The sequence below is a fragment of the Haemaphysalis longicornis genome, unplaced genomic scaffold, assembly GCF_048455015.1.
Source record: "Haemaphysalis longicornis isolate Haplotype H1 unplaced genomic scaffold, Haemaphysalis longicornis Haplotype H1 scaffold_10, whole genome shotgun sequence".
Lineage (NCBI taxonomy): Eukaryota > Metazoa > Arthropoda > Arachnida > Ixodida > Ixodidae > Haemaphysalis > Haemaphysalis longicornis.
The window spans coordinates 98,000,023-98,026,007 of NW_027526204.1; the positions used below are offsets into that span (position 1 = coordinate 98,000,023).

Below are 25,985 nucleotides of genomic sequence, written 5' to 3' on the forward strand. Positions count from 1 at the left end.
CTCGCGGGTCCCTAAAATTAAAGTCTTGGGCCTTACCATGCAGCAGAACAGGTTTATCTCGGGGCTCATTAGGCAGCTGAGCTCCTACGTGGACCAGCTCATTGCACTCCTCAAAAGAATCACAAATCGAAATCACCGGATGGAGGAAAGTGACCGACTTCGGCTTATCCAGGCCTTCTTTATTAGCCGACTTCTCTACACTTTACCTCACATTCAAGCCAGTAAAAGTGAACTCGATAAAATTGACGGCCTCATTAGGAAAGCGTATCGGGCTGCTCTTCAAGTTCCCCCAACGCGTCCACCGACAATCTTAACACACTGGGAGTGCATACTACCGCTGAAGAGCTTACTGAAGCTCACCTGTGCACACAGAGAAGACGCTTACAGCTCACTCGGACGGGACAGGAGATTCTCTCACGGCAAAACATCGAGGTCTCGCAGCAGACTCAGGAGTCATTACCTACCCCTGGGGATATACTGGAGAAAATAATCATAATGCCCCTGCCAAGGCACATGAATCCTATTCATAATTCGGCACGACGCAAAGCGAGAGCCCGGACACTCGCCAGGCAGCTCATAAGTGTTTCGGAAGTAGTATACTCTGATGCATCGGAGTACAGGCATCATGGGGCATGCGCTATAGCAATAACGGAACGGGTCAAAATAGCACTGCTCCACTCAACACCCTCACAGTCATAACCACTTCCCCTACTGTGGCGGAAGAGGCGGCAATTGCCTTAGCCCTCACACATAGACCACATCCTGCAATTAGTATCACAGATTCTGAAACGGCCGTTCAAAATTTTTCCCGGGGACATATCTCACCCACGGCGCTCAAACTTCTCAAGCAAGATCCAACAGAGGACTCAGGGGAGCTCATATGAACCCCAGCCCACGCAGGCACGGAGGGGAATGAAACCGCACACGCTATGGCTCGCCAACTCACACACCGAGCCGGCGTCAGTATCGTTTCTCACCCCGGGGCGCGCTCCGCCAGAGACCGACTAATCACATTTGATGACATAAGGAGCACTACCGCCTCTCACAGACGCCCTCCCAAGTAGAGCTCCCCTCCACCTCATCCATACAACAGAATTACCTTCGTCAGCATGCCCCCTGTGTGGGGAGTATGCCTAAGTCATGTCATATGGAGTGCCCCCAAGACCTTTTCCCTCTGATCCAGCAGCGAGCAGTGGAGGGAAGCGTTGGGTAGCTCCGACCGGACTATACAAAACGCCCCAGTCAAAAGAGCCACCGAAGTCACCACCACCCTTAGGCAGGTGGCCACCGGGCTTCTCTGATCACTCGCTAGAATAAATTTTTTTCCTCCTTCTGAAGTACCAAAGGGTAATCACATGTTTAGATACTTGAGTAGAGCACGTTGAGAGCGGAAATAAAACACAGATCATGGCATACTCACATAGAAACTGGCCCGTCCTTAAGGAACACCACTGGCCAATGAAACCCAGAGATAATGACGACTACCTCAAAATACAACTCAACCTCGCCAGGACCTTAGAGCTGTTGCAATGCGTCGACATGTTTCTGTATAATCTTCAAAGGTCAGCCTGAAGCTACAGGCGCACCATGAAAAATTGAAGGGACACACACCACGTTGGTAGAGTGTCTCGTTCCTTCGTTTTTTTGTGCTCACTTCTTTGACTTCTAGATAAATATTGATGAAGTCAATATGTATCAACTTCCTCAGCTTCCCGTATTGCATGCGAGGATTGGGATCTCTTTTTACAACCCCTTCATCACTGAACATTAGAGTTAAATGCTACTGTTCTAAAATAGACGAGCTACTTGGACATAACGTCACATTAGCAGTAGCATCACATTAGCAGTTCATCACATTATTCCGTATTACATTACTTTTTCCCGTTAGTTCATCACTGTTCATCACTTAAGGACGACTCAGCGAGCAATGGAACGGAAGATGATAGGTGCAACGTTAAGGGCCAAGAAGAAAGCGGAGTGGGTTAGGGAACGAACGCGTGCTCAGCACATAGTAGAAATTAAGAACAAGAATTTGGCAGGGCATGTAATGCGAAGTACCCCGCACGGGGAACCTTGAGTAATCTTGGTGACGGTGAGTGGTGACGCCGCGTACCCCGAGCCCCCATACTTAAGTTGTTACCTACCGTGGCTAGAAGTTGAAAGGTGAAGGGTTAGAAGCCGTGAACGGTGGCCGTCGGAGCCCTGGTCAAGCTCCAGCCGACGGGCTCCCTACCTTTCTACCAGGCAGGGACCTCCGGGACCTCTTTGAATACCAGGGTAAGGTCAAAGGAGAAAGTACCCCCGTCTCCCTGCTTTCCAATGTACCACATGGCATTTTCCAAACACCCCCCACAAACGTGATCGGCCCCAGAAAAGGGGCCGCACCGAAGCTTCATTCCCACCCTTGCCAACAATTGCATCCCAAAAGCCAGATAACTATCCGTGCTTCTTGATTGTTGAATCTCTTGACAAGTCAAATCCTATCTCCTCCCAGTCAGTGTTTCTTATCACCAAATTCCTTGAAGGCATCCTGGGCAAGTCTTTCCAAGCCAAGAAACTGAGAACCGGCGAAGTTCTGGTCGAGGTGAACACTCACCAGCAAGCCACAAGCCTCCTTACCCAGAATCGCATGGCAGATCTGGACATCAGAGTCACACCCCTCCGTAGCCTCAATAGCTCTCAGGGTGTGATTTCTGAGCCAGATCTGATAAATGAGACGGAAGCCGATCTGCTCGAAGGTCTGAAAGGTGAGGGCGTGATAGCAGTGAGGCGCATCACCATGCGGCGAGATGATAAGCAAATCATGACAAAGCATATAAGCTTGACATTTGACCATTCCACCCTCCCCGAATCCATCAAAGCGGGTTTCATTCATTGTTCTGTCCGGCCGTACATCCCGAACCCGCGGCGCTGTTTCAAGTGCCAACGGTTCGGGCATGGCACCACCTCCTGTCGTGGCAAAACAACGTGTGCAAAATGTTCATCTCAAGATCATGATACAGATAACTGCCAGGCTCAACAATTAATGTGCACTGTCATGGATCTCATGCTGCGTACTCCCCCACGTGTGAAAGGTTCCAGATGGAAAAGAAAATAATCAACCTCAAAATCACGGAAAACATCACCTTCCTAGAGGCGCGGAAGAGGTTCTCCTCTTTCCCCCTGGGGAGGTACGCCGACGCAGCTCGCCGGGGGGCGGAGCGGCGTGTGGTTTCGGCGGGGACCCAGTACCGCGAGTCGGACTTGGTCCCGCTCCGCCCCCCCCCCCCCTGGGTTGCCTCTGGCAGCCCAACCCGCCTCCGCGCCGCTCGCTGAGCCAGCAGCGGTTGTGGTGGCAACCTCTTCCGTCGGGACCAGTGCCGCTCCCGTCCCTGCCTCCCCGTCCTCCAGTAGGTTGGAGGGTGCCATGGACACCAAGGGCCCCGCACCGGCTCCCACCACCACCGCACCGCCCGTGCCACTTCTGGTGCCTCCGATACCTGCGGCCGTGGCGGGTCAAACGAAGGGCCCCCGAAGGGGGGCTAAGTCCGGGGGGCCCGGTTCGACGGGCACACCCAGGACATCGGACGACGAGATGGACGTCGTACCATTCTTGCCAGCAACGCAGCTCAAGGATCGGCCTCCGATGTCCAAGCCTACAGAAAGGCCCAAAAAGCCCGTTCCAAGAGTCACAGCCCCGAAAGACGACACATAAACATGCACACTCCAGTAGCTCTCACACTAAATAATGAGAAGAGAAAACATAGTTCAATGGAACTGCAGAGGCCTTCTGAGTAATCTTGACGACGTGTATGAGATTCTGCATGCCAATCAGCCAAGTGTAATGTGTGTCCAGGAAACACATCTGAATTCCAAACACAAAAATTTCTTGAATAGTTACCTGGTATATAGAAAGGACAGGGATGGCTGCACACACTCTTCAGGCGGTGTGGCCATAATCGCTCGAAAATCCTTAGCATGCCACCCTGTCACCTTGAACACCATCCTTGAAGCTGTAGCCATCCGCACAATAATTTTAATAGGTTGATAACGGTATGCTCCATTTACATTCGTCCTGATTATGCACTTTCGAGCTCTGACTTCGTGGCGCTGGTCGACCAGCTGCCGAACCGTACATTCTAACAGGTGACCTTAATGCACACAACTCTCTTTGGGGCTCCCCCACAACGGATGTCCGAGGTCGCCTGATAGAGAAATTCCTTACATCTTCAGGAGCATGCCTTTTCAACAATAAACAGCCTACATACCATAACATAGGTCACAACACATACTCACATCTTGACCTGGCTATTGCTTCTGCAATTGTCTTTCCATGTCTTGAGTGGGGTGTGGGCACGGACCTATATGGTAGTGACCATTTCCCCACTTCATTAACGTGTATAGGTACAGGACCGAGCAGTTCATCTTCCCATAAAAGGTTTAATGAAGCAAGAGCCAACTGGAATACATTTATGGAGACATCCAAACTACGCCCCACATCCATAAGACACCTACACGTTGAAGAAGCTACCCAACTGCTCACTGCGCACATACTCGACGCCGCCGAAAAGTCCATTCCCCACGCCTCTGGTGCCCCGCGCAACCAGCGGAGGCCGTGGTGGAATGAGGACTGTAGACGGGCGCGAGAGACACAGAACCAGGCGTGGGGTGTCCTTCGTTGGTACCCCACGTCGGGTAACCTCATTTTGTTCAAACGGGCCAAGGCGTTAGGAAAACGTGTGCGCCGTGAGGCAAAACGAGAGAGTTGGCGTTCCTTCATAACATCAATAAACTCCTACACAGACACACGGAAAGTATGGACGAGAATACGCAAACTCAAAGGACAACAAACAGATAGCCTGCCTCTGGTCAGCACAACAAGGGACACACTCGAAGACCAGGCTGACACACTCGCACAACACTTCCAACACGTGTCCAGTTCAGCCCACTACACAAACAGTTTCATGAAACAAACAAACGGCCGAAAAGAAGCCTATACTAGATAACAATAGGTCAACATATTCTTATAACTTAGAGTTTTCACTCTATGAGCTGAGGGCTGCTCTGAGCACGTGTAAACCCTCAGCTCCAGGCCCAGACAACATCACATATACAATGATACAACACCTACACGCAGACACACTTGAAACACTTCTAAATCTATATAATAAAATATCGCTTTCGGGGCACATTCTACACTCTTGGAGGGAGGCCATAGTAGTGGCTTTCTTGAAGGAGGGAAAGGACCCGTTGTCCCCCTCAAGCTACCGTCCAATAGCACTGATGAGCTGCCTGCGCAAGCTTCTCGAGAAGATGATAAATCGCAGGCTCGTGTACTTCCTTGAATACAACGGTCTTCTCGAGAGCTGCCAGGCAGGCTTCCGGGCGGGGCGATCCACGAACGATCAACTCGTACCTCTTGAATCGTATAAAAAGGATGCCTTCGTTCATAAACAGTATTGTGTAACTGTGTTTTTCGACCTCGAGAAGGCCTACGACACCGCTTGGCGGTACGGGATCCTCAGTGACCTCAAGTCATTCGGTGTCTCGGGTAACATGTTAAACACTCTTGTCAGTTACTTGTCAGAAAGAAAGTTTCGAGTGAGAGTCGGTGGTGCACTCTCAAGGGTTCACGTGCAAGAAAATGGCGTGCAACAAGGTGGTGTGTTAAGCTGCACTCTCTTCATAGTTAAGATGAACTCCCTTGGGAAGGCATTGCCACCTACAATCTCCTATTCTATGTATGTAGATCACGTCCAGATATCCTATAAATCATGTAATATGTCAATCTGCGAACGTCAAGTCCAGCTTGGTGTCAAGAAACTTGCCGGCTGGGCAGACAAGAATAGATCTGAATTAAATCCAGTAAAAAACTCCAGCGTTGTGTTCTCCAAGAAGCGCGGGGTCCATATGGACCCAGACATTACTCTTAATGGCGTGTCGCTTCCTGTGAACAAGAAGCACAAGTTCTTAGGTGTTGTGTTTGACCACAAACTGACATTCATTCCCCACATCAAGGAACTTAAAAATAAATGTCTCAAAGCAATGAATATACTTAAGGTTCTCTCCCACCAATTCTATGGTTCCGACAAAGAACTCCTGCTTCGCTTGTATACTTTTTGGTTGGGTCTCGTTTGGACTATGGCAGTGTGGTGTATGGGTTGGCGACCAAGACAGCCTTGCGAATTCTTGACCCAGTGCTACACTTGGGCCTTCGTCTTGCGTCGGGTGCTTTTCGCACTTGCCCTGCCGAGAGTCTGCATGTCGAGTGTAATAAGTGGAGCCTTGAGAACCAACGAACGTACATGGACTTGCTTTATGCTTTTAAAATTTCATCGCTGAATAATCATCCTTTTTATCCTGTCTTTAACAATACATCAACATCTCTGCTCTTTGTAAGTCACCCATCCGTTGCTCTGCCCTTTTAACTTACAGTGAAAGAGCGAGCCTCGGATCTCAGTGCTTCGTTTCTAGATGTGTACAGGACATCCTTTTCAAACAGTTCACCACCTTGGCAAGTTCTCCCTGTGTCGTGCGACCTTTCTTTTAAGAGACTTGACAAAAATCGGGTACCACGAGCTGCAATACTGTAGCACTTTCTGTCTTTGCAGTTTAAATACACATGTGCAGAATTTTATAGTGACGCTTCTAAAACCTCCACTATGGTGTCATGCGCTGCTCATGGTCCGAATTTCAGTGCAGCCAGAACCATGAGCGTGCACAGAACAATTTTTTCAGCAGAAGCGTATGGAATTTTACTGATTGTACGACACATTCTTGAAAATAAAATTCCCAATTCCATCATCTATACAGATTCTTTGAGTGTTGTTCGCGCACTGTCATCGCACAAGCCCCCCAAAAACCACATAGTTAATCTTGTATTAAACAATATCATGTCCGTGTATGCACGAAAACATGAGCTGGTCCTCTGCTGGGTCCCAGGACACGCAGGGATCGCTGGGAACGAGTTGGCAGACGAGAGGACCGCTGCTGCTGCACTCAGGAACACTGTTGACATTACAACGATACCCTACACAGACCTCAAGCCACACATAAGACAACACCTGCGCAGAACATGGCAAACACACTGGGATGAACACACAGACAACAAACTACATGTAATAAAGCCACACTTGGGACGGTACACCGCTGACTCACACAACAGACACACGGAAGTCGCCTTGGATAGGCGGCGGATAGGGCACTACCATGCAACGCACTCGTATCTGCTGACGGGATGTTCTAGACCCCAGTGCAGCAGGTGCGGAGAGGCCCTATCCGTAGTGCACATACTAATCACATGCAAGGCACTTCACACAACACGACACGAACACTTCAGAGAACTGTACAGACAACATATCCCACTACATCCATCGCTGTTTCTAGGCGACGATGCCATTGTTTCCGTGAAACGTGTGTTTGAGTATTTGTCAGACGTTAAGTTTTTAAACCTCATTTCCTATCACGCATAATCAACTCTGGCCCTATACGCCAGCCATCACCATTATCTTTAATTGATTTACTATGTTCGGTTTACACGTTTTTATACCTTCCTTTTTGTGGTAATCACTTCTCTTCATTAAATAACTTCTTCTCTGGCGCTCTTTGCCCTCGTTGGCCTTGCGCCATTAAACACCAACCATCATCATCATCATCATCATGTAATGCGAAGGAAAGATAACCGGGGGTCAAAGGTAACAGAGTGTAAGCAAGCGTTGCAGGGGCCTGCAGACAGTTAGATGGGCAGATGACACCAAGTTTGCGGGGATAAATTGGTCGCAGTTAGCACAGGACCTGGATAATTGGAGATCTTTGGGAGAGCCATTTGGCCTGCGGTGGGCGTAAACAGTCTGATAATGATGATTATTATTTTTATCCTATTAGCAGTACCATCATGGTCCTGCTTCTTATTACGCTCCTGTGTAGGGAAACCAATTATGGACGTAATTTTTTGCTAGCCTTTTTTGTCATTTTTAATGTTTGTAGCTTAATCTCTTCACGCTAGTTCATCATAATTATGATGGTTCAGGACATCGTAAACGATATTTCGTGATTCCCCTCTGAAACTATGCACCTCACACAACAAAAAAAAATCATGCGCCATTCCAACTTAAGATGGATGACCAACGAAGTTTTTTATCCCACCACATTGAGGGACAGATATTTTAAGTGAAACGGATGAGCAAATTTTATTTTTCTTGGGGCATTGGTGGCGGTCACACCTACGAAAGTCCCATACCTACACGCGCACACTGTGTTTTACTTGACTGATGTTGAAAATGGTGCCTATCGATGACTAACCTGTAATCTAGTCAAAATGCATATCATAGAGATCAGGCGTATTAGCTTGCGGTCCAATTTATGTTTTGAACGGGGTGCGACTTCAGTAGGGACTGCATGCTGATAAAACACTCTCCGGGACGTTTGTTTTTCGACGTCTCGCGCTTTAAATACGCGTGAACCCTCGCACTTTTTAACATGTGGCATTGATTAACGAAACATTGGTTGCAGAGTCAGTTATATGGTGCAATCCTATTACTCCCAAAAATAATTAACATTCCTCACGTAACATGGGCTGATATGCACACATTTTCTGAGGCTTCGCTTTTTCCTTGAATTACAGCTTTAGGAAAGAATAAAATTAATAAATTGATAAGTAATAAATAAATAACAAAATAAACAATATTAAAATAATAAACAAATTTTCAACTGCGCGGTTTCTGAGAAGGCTGCACAGCTTCCCTTTGTAGCCGTTCGGCTGCATTAAGGTGGATGCCAAACATTCCTTTGCAGAAACTTACTCCGCCTTCGGGATTTCCCCTAAATCTGATCCATTAAAGTCATAACGTGTTTTTTGGAATGCTGAGAGACTGGGTAAAAGCATCGGCTTACAGTGGTTCGATAACATAAAGACGTAGTTAGTACCTGTGTCCTCCAGCATTTATGATTTGCATATAGTGTTTGCTGATGTTCCACAGCAGTGCATGTTACGGTTCTTACCCCTTGTACGATGATGCCACTTACTCTTTACAAGACTGCCGCAGTACCTAGGTGATTCCAATGCAGGCAGAGTTTGTGTAAGAAAAATAACAAATGCCTTTATAGCCATTTCGAAAACAGTATTTCCTTCACTCTTTCACGTGAAGTAGGTGTGCACGTGGAAATGTATATGTGAAAGTATTGCAGCATGTAAGCCGTCTAAAAAAATACACTTTGCTAAAAAGTGGCCACTTTACAAATGCTTGCGTGCCATAAAGACGCTTAACAATTGCAAATGTTAAGTGCGCTGCTAGAAGAAGCTGCTTTCGTGGAACATAATGCAGACCATCGGTTGTGCACCCTACGTGTTTCAAACCTTGATTTTTAAGCCTAATCAGAGATCCCAAAAAGCAACACACACAAAATGGTCTTCAAATGTACAATAATTAGAAATCATCAAACGCAATGATGAGAAAGAAAGCATAGATGTTTCTTCAAAAATCTTTTCAAGCCTCATCTGAAATTGTTTAACACCACAATGTTTTAACCACTTAGTCAATGCGACATGATTCCTGCGACTAAATTTATCCTTGAATGCAATACAACCGCGCAATGATGCCACTCTCTTGTGGGAAGTTGTTATGGCTGGCAAAACAAGAACTGTGTCATGAGTCGAGCTTTGACAGATGTCGCTCATCAATTTTCGGGTTGTAAAATCCCTTTTGAAACCATTTTCATTAGAAAAAACGCTGAACAGTTTATACAAATGGAGAATTAGGATTGAAAGTGATGTCCCATAAAACACCGCCATCTTTCCCGTGGCGAGCGAGTGCGTCTCATAGGTTTCCTTTTTTCCCTTGAGCTTGCCGAAACAACAGCTTCCAGACACTCTGAAAAAATGAAAGCCCCTTTCATATTAAAGAAGGAGATGGTTAAAACGCGAATCTGCTTCGAATGTGTGAGAATGGCGCAATAAGATAGACATCGGCTTCATAACGCGGGGGTCCCATGTTCGATTCCAAGCACGGCAAACATTCCTTTCTCTTTAAGGCGTTTGATGGGCCTTGACTTATCATCACCGCTTTGTGAAAACTCATTGTGTAAAGTCGGCTTTCCTGCAGTGCGTTCTGGCGTCACATCAAACGCCATCAGAGAGAGAGAGATCCAACTTTATTTAAAGCGGTCCATATCCGGGCTGCCGAAACTTGGGTTCTGGTGGACCTGGAATGCGTTCAGGCGGGTACTCCGGAGGTTCCTGGGCCCCGCACGTGGGCAATGTGCCTTGCGAGGCGAGGCCAAAGGATGGGGCGAAGATCAGGCGGAGGTGTGGCCCAACTTTCCCATGAGTATGGAATGTGGGATGGTAAAAGGTGTGGATGAAGAAAGTGAGGTGATTGCCTAGCACGAGGACAAGTCCAGTAAGTGTGTTTAACGTCAGGATAGGCACCACACACCTGACAGTGAGGCGTGCCATCTCGGGTCATTATATAGTGAATAATTATGTGACAAGAGAGGGAAAGAGTCTGAGCCTGGCGGATGTAAGTGCCTTCGCGGCGTGTAAGATCAGCTGTGGGAGGAGGGAGATTGCGGCGGGAACTGCGAAGGTCCTTCAAGTGTCTCCTCCGAGCCTTGCGATGGGCGGCGCGTTCTTCCTTAAGGCTGTAGTCCTGGGGCCAGGGTTGAGGGTCGCTCGGGTTTCTATTCACACGAGCACGTACATGAGCCCTTTAATTTCCTACAATTCCCTGCTATCCGAGGACCCATTCTAGAAAGACGTGCATGTGACTGTGGGCTGCCATGTAGCATGTCAGCTAGTGGGGCATACAAATCTTCGCTTTAAAGACGCCAGATATTTAAAACACAAGCACCTTTCTGTGTGCATACGACGGATATAAACGAAGTAGATGTCACAGCTGGGCTGGCAAACTGGGTTTGGTCGAAGTGTGCATAAATGGTTAGTTCATTGGATGTTTATCGCGGGAGTCGTCGCACGAGTGCGCAGACGGCGTCGTAAATACAGTAAATTACAGGTGGTTTGGCTGCGCCAAACATAAGATATGGTTCGGAAACCGCATGTATTCCTCCTTATATAGCATTGACCAAGCATTACTACGCGTACTACACCGATTGCGACTGACCGTTGCCGACACCCGAAGCTTTTTGTTTAAGCTGGCCTTGGTAGAATCCCCATTGTGTCTAGTACACTCTATGGCTGAGGACATTGCGCACCTCTTATGCCGCTGGCCGCGATAAGCTAGTCCACGGCAACAGCGCCGAAGGCACTTGTGCGACTCCGACGTGGAAGCATTGCACTAGAACTATCCCACTGCCTCGGACCCTGTCGAAGGCATTGCGAGGCAGTGCTGGGGGACAAAAACTCTGTTTACTTTTCTTGCGGAAACAGATCTATTAGACGTCCTGTGAACCCTCCCCTTTCTCTGATTTTCTTTTTTCTCTTTCTCTCTCTTTTCTCCACCTTTCAGCTCACTGTAATCACTCCCGTTTAGAGCCCTGTTGTTAGTAGGGCTGACCTCTTCACCTTTCATTAAAGGTTCTCTCTCTTCTCGCTGTTTGGTTGTCTTAATGCCTGAGAGTTACACCAGCATCACCTGCCTTAGTATGCAAGAAAGCGGCGTCCCCAGTAAAACCTGGCAAGAACATCTTACCGAAATTTCCGCTTGCTGCAAAACCTGACAACAAAATTTTTATCGGCTGCGTGTGAACTGCAAGCGTTATTCAAAATTCCCGTTGGCAAATGGGCAGAGGGCTGTCTCCTGGCAATGGCAGCATGCAGCAGAAGCTCACGACCGGTTTAGCAATTCCTATGTGACTGCGAACTGGAGTATGCGACGGACTGACGTCTCCGCTGACTGCGACGGAGTCACTGTGTAATTGTAACGTCGCCAGCTGATACCCAAAGCTTGACGTACAACAAGTTTCACGGGTCTCCGCGCGTCGAAGGTACGACGTCAAGATCACCCTGCGTGAAGGCAGAATTGAGGCCTAACAACATAGCCTTTCAAGTTTATTGACCACTGACAATGACAGCAGCCGAGACAGCTTTGCGGCTCATCAATTTTCGTTTGGCTGTGACGTCAATACACCGTCCCACAATTCACTCTTACCACCTCCACGGGATTGGCCAATGATGATGACAGTGCTGCAAGCTCACGGCCGGTTAGCCTTACCAAATTTAGATTCGGCCTCGAAGTACTGGCCTCGAAGTTCTGGCGCGGACAGGCTTGGTTCACCCCATGCGAATCTAACCGTTTTTTATTGCAAAAGTGTTTTCTAAGCTCAATTCTACTGGTCGTTTTCTTCAATAATGGTGTTTTGGTATCCTTTAGGTCGCTTAGGTTCGTGGCGCAGCCGAAGACCCCGTTTAGTTACGTTCTGCAACGCGCGAAATCAGATGACGCCTGGTGGTGGTGGTGGTAGCGGTGGTGGTGATGGTGGTGGTGGTGAAACGGCGAACGGGTACGGGCCTAGCTCGACCTTCGCGCTCATGGAAGATCCTCGTGCCGTACCCCAGCAATCGGGTAACCGGGTTTGGGACTTGGCGCTTTGGCGCCAAGTCTAAACCCGCCAAAGCGCCAAGACTTGGTGCTTTGGCGGATTTTGGCGCTGTCTACGTCACTTTCCGCAACATCCTAGTGCTGTAAAACCTGAGAAACCGAAGCAAGATAAAGAACAAGCTTTACCTGTTCTATTTTCCCCCAAAGAAGGGAAGGTAGTAGTGTATTTGGTTTCGATGTAGTTCAGGAGGACGCATAGGATACGTAGGTTGAAGAAAGCCCAACGTAAGCAGCCGCCAGCGGAGAGCACAAGCCGCTATGCCGGCTGCCGCAGCAGCTGTCATGATACCATTGGTCACAGTTCTTTAGAGCTTTCAGCACCAAAAAGAGAATGTTCAGGCGCTGCGTCCACTTCCCTTCGCAGATGTCAGTGTCAAAACAATCATGTGAAATTTTGTCGAAACAGAGCTAAAGTGCAATGTTAAGTACCCTGGCCGGTTACCTTCTTACCAGCTCGCGCACGTTAAAGATCCCCAGGTGGTCAAAATTAATCCGGAGCCCTCCACTACGGCGCCCCTCAGCGCCTGTGTTCCGTTGGCGCGTTAAACCCCACAATCAATAAATCATATTCTTACCAGCTCGAGATGATCTTACTCCTCTCAAATTCCCTAGCAAATTCATTTCAAACTGTGTAGAAGTTACATGTAGAAACATTTCGAACATCCATGCCTTTAATAAAGAAATGTCCATCTGCTACATTCAACTTTGTTTTTTTACACGACAGGAACAAGCTATGTAATCAAAGGCAGCGTAATATCGCAAAAGCATTTGGACAGATGAAATTTACTGCTAAATACTTTTGTGTCTATATGACACTGCGACTCGAGTGACTTCTCGCAGCCATAGAGTGTAACAACGCATCTTTGATGAAAACAAATTTTGTCTGTCAGACAGCAATATAGTACATTAGTTCTTGCATGTTCCACTTGGAAGACGGTAGGCTTGATTCATTGGCCTGGGGTTCACTAGAATGTTAATTTCAATTGAGCGTTACATGAAAAACTTGCTTCTCCCCAGCTTCACTCCTCTTTCTTCTGCCCAAGCATTCCTGTCCAACCGCAACAAACGTCTTGTTCGCTTGGCCACCCTGGCTCCCTCGTTAAGAAGCCTTGGCGGGGTCCGGGGCACGCCGAGGGGATTCTCTCCCGTTGTTCCAACAACATTGTGACTGGGTCGGAATAACTCATGGTGCAAGTCATTTCCTTCTTTGACGCCCCGCCCATACACCGTAGCGGACGAACCTTTCGGCGTACGTGCAACGGCTGGCAGGTTGCCCCCCGTGATGGCCGCGGAGCTTTTAGCGGGACGGGGAGAGATGAACCAGTCGTACGTACGCGGGCCACCTGATTCAGCGACGACGGAGGTAGCTGGATTCCTCATTCCGTTAGCCGTTATGATCGGTTCCTCGGCGCTTAATCGTACGGCCTTACGGACACGGTCTATGTTGGATGATTTGGGCGCGAGTTCGTGGATGTGGCTAATGCCGCCCACTATGATGACCTCGGTGCCGTTGTTTGTGCCAGCGCTCCAGTCGTCTTCCGTGTCCATTTGCAGACCCGCGTTGCCGTTCTCTTGGTTGCGCCCCTCGACTTCCCGCAGAGTGAAAACCAGGGCGGCGGACCCCGCCACCGCCAGCGTCACCACGATGGCCGAGGCTTGCACGAACCACATGGTGGACCTGCGGTGCGGCCGTGGGTGCCGCACAAAAGATGCGTTCGAACTTACCCAGGGATACAATTTGGCTGAGAGCTCGAGGTTCCCCGCGTATAGTGAAATCGCGTCTGCCGTTGTGCCCTGATGTGAGCCTGGTTACCAAGGTAACAGAGCAAAAGTTATTTATTTATTTATTTATTTATTTATTTATTTATTTATTTATTTATTTATTTATTTATTTATTTGTTTGTTTGTTTGTTTGTTTGTTTGTTTGTTTGTTTGTTTGTTTATAATGCCGCGAGAGCGAAAATTGTCAATGGTAGGGAACACCGAGGCGTCGGGCAGGCCACCCACAGTGGCGCTACATTCAAGGTCACTAAGTGAAATAGTACAATGAGTCCTACAAGGACGCTTCACGTGATGTGTGCACGTTTTTTCGTCACTTCGTGTCACTTTGCACTGACTTAATCTCGCACTGGGAAACACACAGCAGTGCTGACGTTCCTAGGTTTTTTCGTACCGCCAAGAGCATGTTCATTATTGAGGTAGAACAGACTCCGCCTTACCGAGTAGCCGTAGGTAAAGACGTTCTGCGCCGGCGCCATAGCGCGTCCATCTTGGGCCGATTGGGACGGAGCCGCTCTCCAGAAATGAAGGCAACATGGGACGACGACGGCGAGGCACATTGCGAGCCCAGCCGGTTCAAGGGAGATCCAACACGATCTCTCGTGCTCTCATCGTCTTCGGTTTGAGGGATGAGGTTGACACTGGAGGTCAAGCAACACTGGCTCTGCTCGTTTTCCTGTAACTCGGGGAACAAGTCACCAAAATAATTATTAGCTTTGCCCGTTCCCGTCGCCTTATGCAATGGATTCGGCTATTCCGTGACAACTGCTGCATACAAAACAACATGTTTTCTCTCCCGAGTCAACTTCTTTACAAATTACTTCGCTGGTTTTTTTTACCTTGCTAAGGGACAAATAGCTAGTGCAGTGCAAACGTACGTATAGTATATTTCTGCTCTACACTACGTGGCCATATCCAATTCTTGCAGCTTTTGGCACCGTGACTTGTGCAGCTTAGAGGTTAAAAATATGGCCTAAAGAAAATCACTGTCACAGACAGATAAAATGCCAAAATGAAGTGAAAGGAACATAAAAAACAAAAGAACAAAAAGAACAAAAAAAAGAAGAAAAAAACAACAAAAGAACAACAAAAGAACAAAAGAACAAAGGAACAAAAAAGAAAGCGGGAGGGATGGAAAAGGTGAAGAAAGCGGAAGGTCACATCGCCATACATCTCGTGTATTGGGTTCTATCTTTTGGAGCTCGTTTCCGGGTGGAAATTTACGCAACGATAAATTTGTTTTCAAACGTCCTGAACAACCAACGCAGTAGTGGGGGGGTTGTTCTCGGGCCTTTATCTAACGGCGCCCTTTACAAACTTTACCGCTACCTTGATGAGTCGAGCCCCCAATGCAACGCATGAATTTATTTAGCGTCCTGTATGCTTTGACGGAGTTCTCGATTTCTCCGTGCACCAGATGAGCAGTTTTGGGCAGGCGTTTTCACAGACAGGTTAACGGGCTCTTTCCCCGCTTGCTTTACACACTGCCTAAAAACGCCCGTCCATCACGAATTTGAGTGCATTGTTAGTACCTCTGTTCCTCTTATTTTTGTTCTCTACAGCTCCTATTATGTGGAAGAAGATACAATATTCTATCTCAGAACTTCCTCCATTTCCCTCGATAGTTTCTTTCTCAATTTTGCGCCTATTGTTTTTTTATATAAAACAAGAGCACACCATTTTACGCTCACTGTAATGTTTTTTCTCAGGAATGCTATTTACTGTGGGAATAGAGAGGGGAGGTTTTGAAATAGCGTAATCGGCTGCGGTTCAATACTTCAAGTTTCTATATTCTAGTCTGTGGTAGATTTCTTGTTCAACAGTCGGAAACTGACCAAGAGCCGAAGGCTACAACGTGGCAAAGGAAATTGGTCTGCGTGGAATACTGGGAAGCACGATTGTGGCCTACGTTTCAGCAAAGAGAACTTGCTTTCCCCTGAGGAAAGCAAGTTCTCTTTTCTGAAACGTAGGCCACAATCGTGCTTTTACCTTGTTCGAAGTTTTTCTTCTCATATATATATATATATATATATATATATATACAATGCATTAATGCATTAAGATTAAGAAAAAGTGTGGTCACCACCTTCACAACAGCTGCGCATCATTTAAATACATCTAAAACAATCGGCCAACGCACATATGAGACAAAGCACTATACTATTATTTTACCGAAATGGCGGAAGGAGTCTCTATTTAGACGTCAAAACAAGCCATATCTGAGCTTCTTTAAGCTTGCCAGAAATTTGAAACCCATTCACGCATATTCTGAGCTCAAGGACGTGGGTTAGATCCCAAACACGTGGGCGGTTTTAGGATGAAGGCAAGAAACAAGCACATCCGCCTGTAGATATTTCGGCGCGCTTGAAGAATACAAAGGTGGTGATATTAATCCGGAGCCCTCCACTGCAGATCGCCGAGGTGTAGCTACAGGGGGGAACATCCCATATTTGAAGTATTTATTCCTGCAGAAGAGCGATTCTTCTAATAATAGACGGCGATACGGAACTTCTCCAAAGCCATTACAGTAGAATCTCGATAAACGGAAATCGCTTAAACTGAATTCCCGCTTAAAACGGAACAGTTGCCTGGAATTTGGTTGGTTTTGTATTGAGATAACGTAAAAAAACTCTCACTAATCGAAACTAAAATTTCCGCATCACCGTGTAAACGGAAGCAGAAATGGAACTTCTTGTGAAATCCACTGGCATGAGAATCAGCTTTTTACGGTTCCGGCTGTTTCGTTCTTGTTTTTTTTTTTCTTCCTCCATGCCTTTTTAGCCTTGTTGGCATCGTAAGCCTCGTCTCGTAAATGGTTAGCCGTGTTAGCGCAACGAATGCAACATCGCAGTTCTTGTTCCAGTCGTTCGGTCTCGATTAAAGACACCGAGGCTACAGGGCTCACCTCCTGTCGCCTCGTTCGTGCCATCGTTGTGCTATTCGTCCTTCATTGCCACGTTGCCGTCTTCTAAATTCGGTGGCTCGTAAGCACTCGCGAAGTTGAGGCCTCTAGCCTCCGTGAAGATGCAGTTGCAAGGACTCAAACAAAAATAATTGACGCATTTTGTAGTGCACAGCGACTGATTGTTGCCGAATCAACTTTGTGAATGCTGTGCCTACGCTTCTTGTAGTTTTCTTCCTTTCTGAAAACTATCAGCTACAGTCACTCACTTTCTAGTGGTTAGAGTTCCATGAAATGCCCTTAGAAGTGTGTACGCACATAAATTTGCACATTAGAACATCTCTCAGTAAACGGAACTCCTGTTAAACGGAACTCATTTTTCCGGTTCCTTGAAGTTCCGTTTATCGAGAGTCTACTGTATTTCCAAGCCCACCTTCAAATTTCTTTCCAAAAATCCCCCCGACCAACCCGTATCTCTAGACTCCGGCCCATACTGGGATAGGTGTTGATGAGGCAGCACATCAGTATGCTCGAGCTGCAGTTCTCCGGGCTCCCGCTTCTTTACACGTATGCACGACGTCCCTGAGGTGACCCGATCAGCCCTCCTTACTTATCGGGACATTACACAACACTAACGCCTCCTTAGCAGAAGCCTACCACCTCCTCATCCACCACTGACACCGCAGGCCGCGCACATATGGCGCCTGCTGCAGGCAAACACTTTCCACCATAGACAACAACTCGCACACTCACACCCACATCAGTTTTCCTCCCCTGCTGACCTTCATGCGGAGCATTGGACTCTCACTAAACCTCCCTAGTGAATGTCCAAATTTCCCCTTTCCCCCTTCTTTACCCTTTCCCACCGGGCGCAGACACTGGGGTGCTCTGATCTAGCCGCCCAGGAGAAGGCGACCACCCGGGCCCTAGTAGCCGCGGAGGCCCTGCTGCGGACTTCCGCTACTACTTCCCCTCCCTGAGCCCTTTGGTGCCAAAAAGTGTTTTCCTCCTCCTCCTTTGGTAGTGGATGGTATAACATTCTCACGTTTACGGAACGTCTCACCATTGCTGCAGTTTCCTTTAGTGGCGGTAGCCGGAAGTGGGACAACGGTCGACCAAGAGGACATCCAGTGCACAGCTTCGTTCTCTTCCTTCCCTAGTGACCGACCCGCTCTGCTGTGTTTAATCTGGAGTCATAAATGCGGTGTTCGGCAGCTCCAATGGTTCATGTTCATGTTCTAATTCTTATACCATTAAGGAATTCCTACGGAATAGGTCGTGCTGATTAACCGAGTTTCAATCATTTCGCGATTCAGAAGATGACAGCGACGACTTATGCGCATGAGTGTACATTCTAAACTAATCGAGGGCAGCATCATCATCAACTTTACGATGATTATCATTATCATGAGGTAACAAAATGGAAAAATAGTGTTGAGGGGAACTGAAGTTTAGCACCAAGCTACAAAAAGGCTGAGTGTAGATTGATGCCCGTAGCAGGGTTAACTTCCCTTAGAAGGAATTTTTCAGCGCACGCGTGTATTGGTAAAAAAATTCTCCTAAACAATTCCAATCCGCGACCGAGTAAAGGGTAATGTTTCTGGCCATGCGGCACCAAACAGGGCCGGGCAGTTCCTATTCTGTGGGCCAGTGGATGATGATGTTGCTGTTGATGATGATGATGATGATGATGATGAGATGAAGAAGAAGAAGAACAACAACAACAACAAGAACAAGAACAAGAAGACAACGACAACAACAAAAACAACCGCACACGATAGTGTGCGGCATTATTCTGTGGACCAGAACACCACGTAACTTTCAGGTTCAACGTGTGGGCCGCACCACAGTATAGTTGATTCTTATTCGTCTAAAGCGACTAAACGATACGAATTCACACTTATTTACATGAATAGTGCGTAAAATTCACTTAAGAAAACATTTTACAGCAAAAATTAACTTTGGGAAAAGAGAAAACTTCCCAACTGCTGGGACTTCAACGCAGGGCGTTAGCACCGAAACCCAGGACTCTTCTCCTGCGCCACGGAAGTCGACGAGCGCGGACTTTTAGCAGTAACTCAAAGCAGCACATAACCTCGTAGTCTGGTCCCCAAAATAAAGCTGCACGTTATTCTGTGGTCTGGCCCACACAATAGGCAGTGCGATATGCGAACGGCACACCTGTCGGATGAATCAATTGTGCTTCTGATTTGTGGCACTGGAGTCATACCCATAAGTACTGAAACAATTAAGGCTAAGAATATAACGGAGCAGTAACCCTGAGAACGAAAATTATACAGGCGGCCGTGCAAAATTTTCTAAATGGGAAATTTCCCATTATAACATTTTTCAACGATATCTCTGCAGATTTTGTTTTGAGCCGGTGACAGATAGGGGCCCTGGTTCAACATTGACATATTCAGCCAACACTTATGTCGTCAGAAGCAGCATATTATCACGAACCATGTTTTGGGTTTGTTTATATTTTGTTTTGGCCGACCGGCTGCACCGGGCTAACTTATCTGTGTTATCCGTCGGCCAAGTGAAACGCATGGTCTATTCTTTATGCCACGTGTTATTTCCCTTGATAGAGAGAGTGTCGCGAACTAACGTCACCAGCCTAGAATAATATTCTATGATCTACATCGTTCTAGATGGAATTAGACTGTTCGAGAAGCCCTCGCGCCGAGAGATAAATGACCGCAGAGCAGACGCCGCGGCATTCGAATCGCCGACGCTTTCCTGCGCACGACACTTTGTGGACTGCTGCTTCGCCGCCTGTGTATTCTTCGAGTTGTTAGGGGAGCACAAGTTCACTCCAATAAACGTGTTTTCCTTGAAGACAACTGCATCGTCTTTGGCTTCGGGACAATATTATGTCGCTGTAGTATTGCGACAGCCCTGCAAACTTATCAATCTTCTAGATTTTACTGTTCATAAGAAAGGCGTCTGTTCAGCCAAGACAAAAAAGAACACTTCGGCTTCCGGCATCGAAAGTTGGCCCTCAAAGGAAAAAGCCGATGCCTTACCGACTAGGCCATCCCGGAAATATATCGAGTGTACGGGTAGCATTGGGCCTGGTCTCCCATGTAAGGCTCATTGCTACAGGCGCAGGCAGGGGCGATGAACGCTGGGATTTGAGTGGGAAATTTGTAAGCGCTACAAGCCAGAACGTTGGCTTGTAGCGCTTACAAATTTGTAGCGCTTACAAAGCTAAAACGTTGGCTTGTCCGTGGAGTTTAAAAAGATCGAATTGTGTCTGTGTTATTTATGACAGCTTGAATAAACGTTTACTCCTTCTTCTTTGCATTCCCACACTAGGAATGTCTTAAATGCTTCTGAATATTTTTACAACACACCAAAACTTGACCTCAGTACACTTATCAATACAGCCAACATCCATACGTACCAAGTTTTGGTGAAGTTCGCCCAGAAGAGGAGAAAAACTTGAGCAGCCGGGTCATCCCGATTGCTCAAGTCCTTTTTCTCTTCTTCATACTGCTGAGTGGCATTGAAGGGCTCGCCGAATTCGAAAGCAATCTCCTCACCGTGTTTAACACCTGTCCACAGCGGCCAGGGGTTCCTAGAGGACCTGTGCGCGAACACATACGGGTACACCACAACTCCGAATTTTGTTAGAAGGTCCACCCACTGCACAACGGGGCAGACGAAGTGGTAGTCGCCTATAATAGAGTTTATCATTTTAAGCATCCCGGCTGAGGTCGTTGTAATCGCATTGCTCGTGTATATTTTCAAGATCGCTTCCATCGGAGGGTGTCCAAGGACTGGGTCCAGCGCGTCAATGGCGGCCGTGAAGTTCGCAGCTGTCACTTCCGGGCACTCTTCTTTCTCGGAAATATGGAAAAAGTATTCCAGGAATCACGATGTTTAATTGAGGTTGGATCCCAGAAGAAGTGGAACAGTCTTTAGATAAACCTCAACCTCTTTTAGGGCTTGCGCGAAGTTCCGTACAAATTTACTATCTTCGACCGGGGTGAAGGTGAACTCAACGACGCCACCCATATTGCTTTCGCTTTGCACTAGATCCTGGGGGTCTTCTTCGCGGAGGCAGTTCAGCGTCTCGTGATCCAAGTTCTCCGAGCATTTCACTGCTCTCGCCAGCCTCCTTGAGGCATCACGGGCAGCCTCCTTGTCGTCGATGGCCCAAGGTGCAAGCAGTGAGGCACTCTGATATCACTATGGAACAAGCCTCTTGAAAGTGGTGACAAAAGGTGCCCACCAACACTTACAGCACCGGCACTGAGTGTTACCCGCCTCGGGTCACCTCCGAAGGCCCGTATGTTGTCTCGAACACATTGGAACGCTAGGAGCTGGTCGTACAGGCCAGCGTTTCCTGGCATCAGTTTGTCGCTGCACGAGAGGAACTCGAGGGATGCGGTGTTGTAGTTCATTGAGACCACGATTACCTCTGATCCCGAAACCAACCTTCTTGCATCGTAGATGTCCAACGTCGATGTTCCACTGTAGAAACCCCCGCCGTAGATCCAGACAAGGACGGCAACACACTCTCCCTGTGACATAGGCGCCCAGACGTTGAGCTTGAGGCAGTCCTCACTAATGTTTGTGTTGGCATTCCACATCACACTTCCACTGGAGTTGCCTTAGAATTCGTCAATTGTTTGCATGCAGGAGTTCGGCTTGATTGTAGGGTCGAAAACACCACGCCACGGATCATGATGCTTAGCGACACTGAACAGCTGCATTCCTACTGGCGGCTGTGCGTAAGGTATGCCGTAGAAGACCCGCACTGCCTTCCCAAGTGACTATTCCGTGACTAATCATTTGGTGGTATTCACAATTTCCGTCGAATTATCTAGGTGTTCTTTCCAATTCTTCGACACCATGTCCTCGTGCATGCATCCTAGAATCACGCCACCGACGAGAAGGATAACAGGTACGGTAACGTAATGCCTCAGGGAATTTCCGTGAAGCATTGCCGGTTCCTGCAGTAATAAAAGAAGCAATTTGGCCGAGCATAGCCTATAATGTCTGAAAATGGGGTCCCGGAATCTCATAGTTCCCGTCCAGGAGGACCCGCAAATAAGGGTAATGCTTCGTTCCGGGTTTCCAGTCCCAGGCCAAGATATCAGGTCTAACAAGCGACACACATTCGACTCGGAAGCATCACCATCTTTGATAAAATAGTCTGCAAAGGGCTCGTTCATTGTGCTCAAAAAGCAGTTCTTTTTGGTGTTTACGCAAGTCTCACTGTTGGCCACTCATTAATATCCAGGCTTACGGGGAGTTTTTGGTACTCGGTCTCTTTATGGTTTTCGCGTTCGAGATGTTTTCTATGTCGAGAACATGGGCGATGCGTTGCTGATAACTGTACGGGCATGACACAAACTTGCTTTCTCAGCGTTCTCTGACATTTATGTTCGACCATAAAGTGTTTCCCATAATACTATGCATAATATTAGGTCAGTAATGAAATTGTTATCTCCAGCTGCCCCGTACACAGGCATGAACGCACATGCCTGTGCGGGTGTGGTGGCATCTAATCTATCCCTCTGACATTCAGGCTAAAAAAATTTCTCATCTTGCATCACCCAGCTGTGGTAGCAAAAACTGAACATGAAAACCACCAGTGGAAAACAGACCGGCACGACAGCAAATCAAGCGGTAAGGATTTTTTAAGTGCTGACTGAAGCACTACAACACAACAACGCGGTCATCCTTGCCACATCTTGAAAGGAAGGGCTTGTCTTAGAAACCGAGAGAGTAAAAGGGAGATTCGTGAGAGAGATCAAAATGTGAGAGGACAGTTCCTGTGACAGGAACCAGTAAGCAGGCAGAAACCAAATGAAGTGACAGCTGGCGGGAGGGAGGCGAAGTGTATAATGGAGGATTTTTCCGAACAAGAGGGGAGGGCGTAGGATGGTGTTGAGTAACGACGGCGTACGGCCTCCAGCGAGGCTTAAAGAACGCCACAATGGGAGCAGGGGACAAGAGGGATACATCACCTTTATCTTGACACGCTTATGTTCTGCAGAAGTAGATGAATAAAACGACACATCAAACAGCCTTTGCAACTATTGGAGCCCTTCGGGGAGCTTGAGTTCCCGAAGGTACGACCTGCTAGACAAAGAAAACATGCTATTAGAACCCAGAAACAAAAAGGAAAAACCCAGAAACTCCAAAGTGCGAACTTGGAGCGAACAGCAGCCTTTCACGATGAAGCAAAAAATGCTGTCGCAACCCGCCTACCTTTTCGAGTTGAGTTTACGGATAGCAGACACATCATTCTGGGTAACGTTAGGGATTTGCGTAACGCCTTAGCCATTGAGAGAAGTAATGAATAATGAGAAAGTTTAGCTTCAATCTAAAAAGAAGGTGGCTACTCCAAACTTTGGAGCAAATTAAAGGTACGATGGTTGTGTGAATGAATTACAATGTTGGAATAAGTACATTGAAAGAGCAACGGCTGAAATATCCCACGCGCATATATATATATATATATGTGTGTGTGTGTGTGTGTGTGTGTGTGTGTGTGTGTGTGTGTGTGTGTGTGTGTGCGTGCGTGCGTGCGTGCGTGCGTGTGCGTGCGTGTGCGTGCGTGCGTGCGTGCGTGCGCGCGCGCGTGCGTGCGTGCGTGCGTGTGTGTGTGTGTGTGTGTGTGTGTGTGTGTGCGTGCGTGCGTGCGTGCGTGCGTGCGTGCGTGCGTGCGTGTGTGTGTGTGTGCGTGCGTGCGTGCGTGCGTGCGTGCGTGCGTGCGTGCGTGCGTGCGTGCGCGCGCGCGCGTGCGCGTGCGCGTGCGCGTGCGCGTGCGCGCGCGTGCGTGTGTGAGAGAAATAATGGTTGCTTTGCTTTCCGAGGTTTTCTTGAGTGGCAACCCTTATTTCTTACTTTTTTCCAATGAGCCCTATTCCTATTTCCTATTCTGATTCGCTCCATGCATAGCGAGGGTCTCTGTCATGGCAGTCTTGGTGCCATAGGTAGCTTAAGAGGGTTCAACACTGGTCGACCACTCTCGACACGTCGTAGACACTCGAGTCACGGCCCGGGGGTCAAAAAGAAGGTCCCCTTCACCCCGAGTAGTCCGAGTGGCGCTGGCTACCACCCCCGAGCGCAGGAAACAAAAATACCTTAAAGGGGCACTGACACAAAAATTTAGCATCTTGTTTTTTTCGTTGCGATAAGTAGCTAGTGACCTACTTATAACCTGTAGAAACCTCATTTGCTTCAGCGTGCGACGGTTGTTTAATTAGAGGCATTTTAAATGCGGCCAGTCGCAGTTTCGGTTTCAGCGAGTGCCGTGAAACGATGGATTTTGTGGATTTTGTGTGAACAAAGCTGACCACGTGACCGTCGGAGGGATATCACAGAGCAGAGCCGCCGTAGCACTGTCGAATCCGCATCGACGGCAGTTTCTGCGAATGCCCCCACGTACTGATCTCGTGAGGCGCTTAATTAAAAAGCGACCGTGGATGTGACGCAGGCGCTGCGAGTGCAAATGCTACCGCGGCTAAAGAACGACGCGCGACGCTCGAGGCGGTGGGTGGCAAGACGCGTGCTGGGAGCAGCCGGCCGGTCTGCCTACAGGTCCGCCTACAGATGTGTTCGGCTCAGCACTGCGGCGGATATTCCAGTGCCGCTCTCGTAAGCGGTGCAGATGACAATTTTTAATGCAACCCGCCATCGCATCATTAACTCCTTTCTCATGTAAGCCACCATGGTCGGGACTTGGGGACAATTTCGTGCAGCGGTAACAAGCTATCACTCGAGCTACCTGCGCCGGCCTGGGCCACTTCGTGGCCGTGGCCGCCGCCTGCACAGCGACCGTGCGGCTAGCTCAGTGGGCTTTTCGTGCCTCCGGCTCGTTTTCGCATCCAATGGTAATAAACAGTAATAGAAACAGAGTGCCTGGAATCGCTGTAGAACTTTGGTCGCGGCCAGCTGCCCGATTAGCTGACGAAATCACGGCGCCTCCGCCGCCAACGATCGGGTCATTCGTTCTCGAGAGCAGAAGCTCCGCCCTCCGGCCCTCCGATTGGAGCGGCGAGCCTGGCGAGCCCGCGTAAAACGCCGGTAGTGCGGAAGCGGCAAACACAAACTCGTGACGTGTTTGGATGTTGTTTATTTACAATTGCGCGTGGTCCTCTGCTGGCTGCTCGGTTTCGTTTCGCACACTTCAAAATTGATTTTAAATATGTTCTAGGCTGTATTCGCCGCTGATATTTTGCCGATGATGTATATGTGTTCCCACCAATCTATCTCCGACGTTATCTCGCCTTCAAAATTTTGTGTCAGTGCCCCTTTAACATAAATACCAAAAAAAAAAGGAGGGGAAAATAGCCCCACCGGAAGCGTAGTGGACATCGCATCAGACCGGTATTCTGGAGGTCGTGGGTTCGGATCCCACCCGGCATACATTTTTTCTCCATTGTCTGTCTTTCCAAATGCTTTATCTGTTTCAATGACCTATTACATTCTCCCCTTTGCTTTCCGGGGTTTTCTTGACTGGCAACCTTTATTTCTGTCTTATTTTCAACGAGCCTCTCAATTCCTATTCTGATTCGCTACGTGCATAGCGAGGGCCTCTGTAATGGCAGTGTTGCAAAGTTGTCATCCTACCGCTGACAACCCGTTGCTGCAACCGGGATGGCCGACCCAAGCCGAGCTCCGTCACCTCCGACATACGTGTGGTAGCGTGGTGTGAAGCGAGCGGCCAGCCGATGTTGCAGCCGTGAAGAAGTCCAGAAGCCGTAGGCAAAACGTAACTTGTTTACTTCAAAGCGAGAGATGAGCCG

The 25,985-nt window shown here is 48.1% G+C and overlaps 1 pseudogene; it reads right to left on the reverse strand.

Moving 5' to 3' along the window:
- Positions 1-346: 346 nt before the first annotated feature.
- LOC144159956 (acetylcholinesterase-like) overlaps positions 347-25,985 on the reverse strand; it is a 30,408-nt pseudogene continuing 4,769 nt past the window's right edge.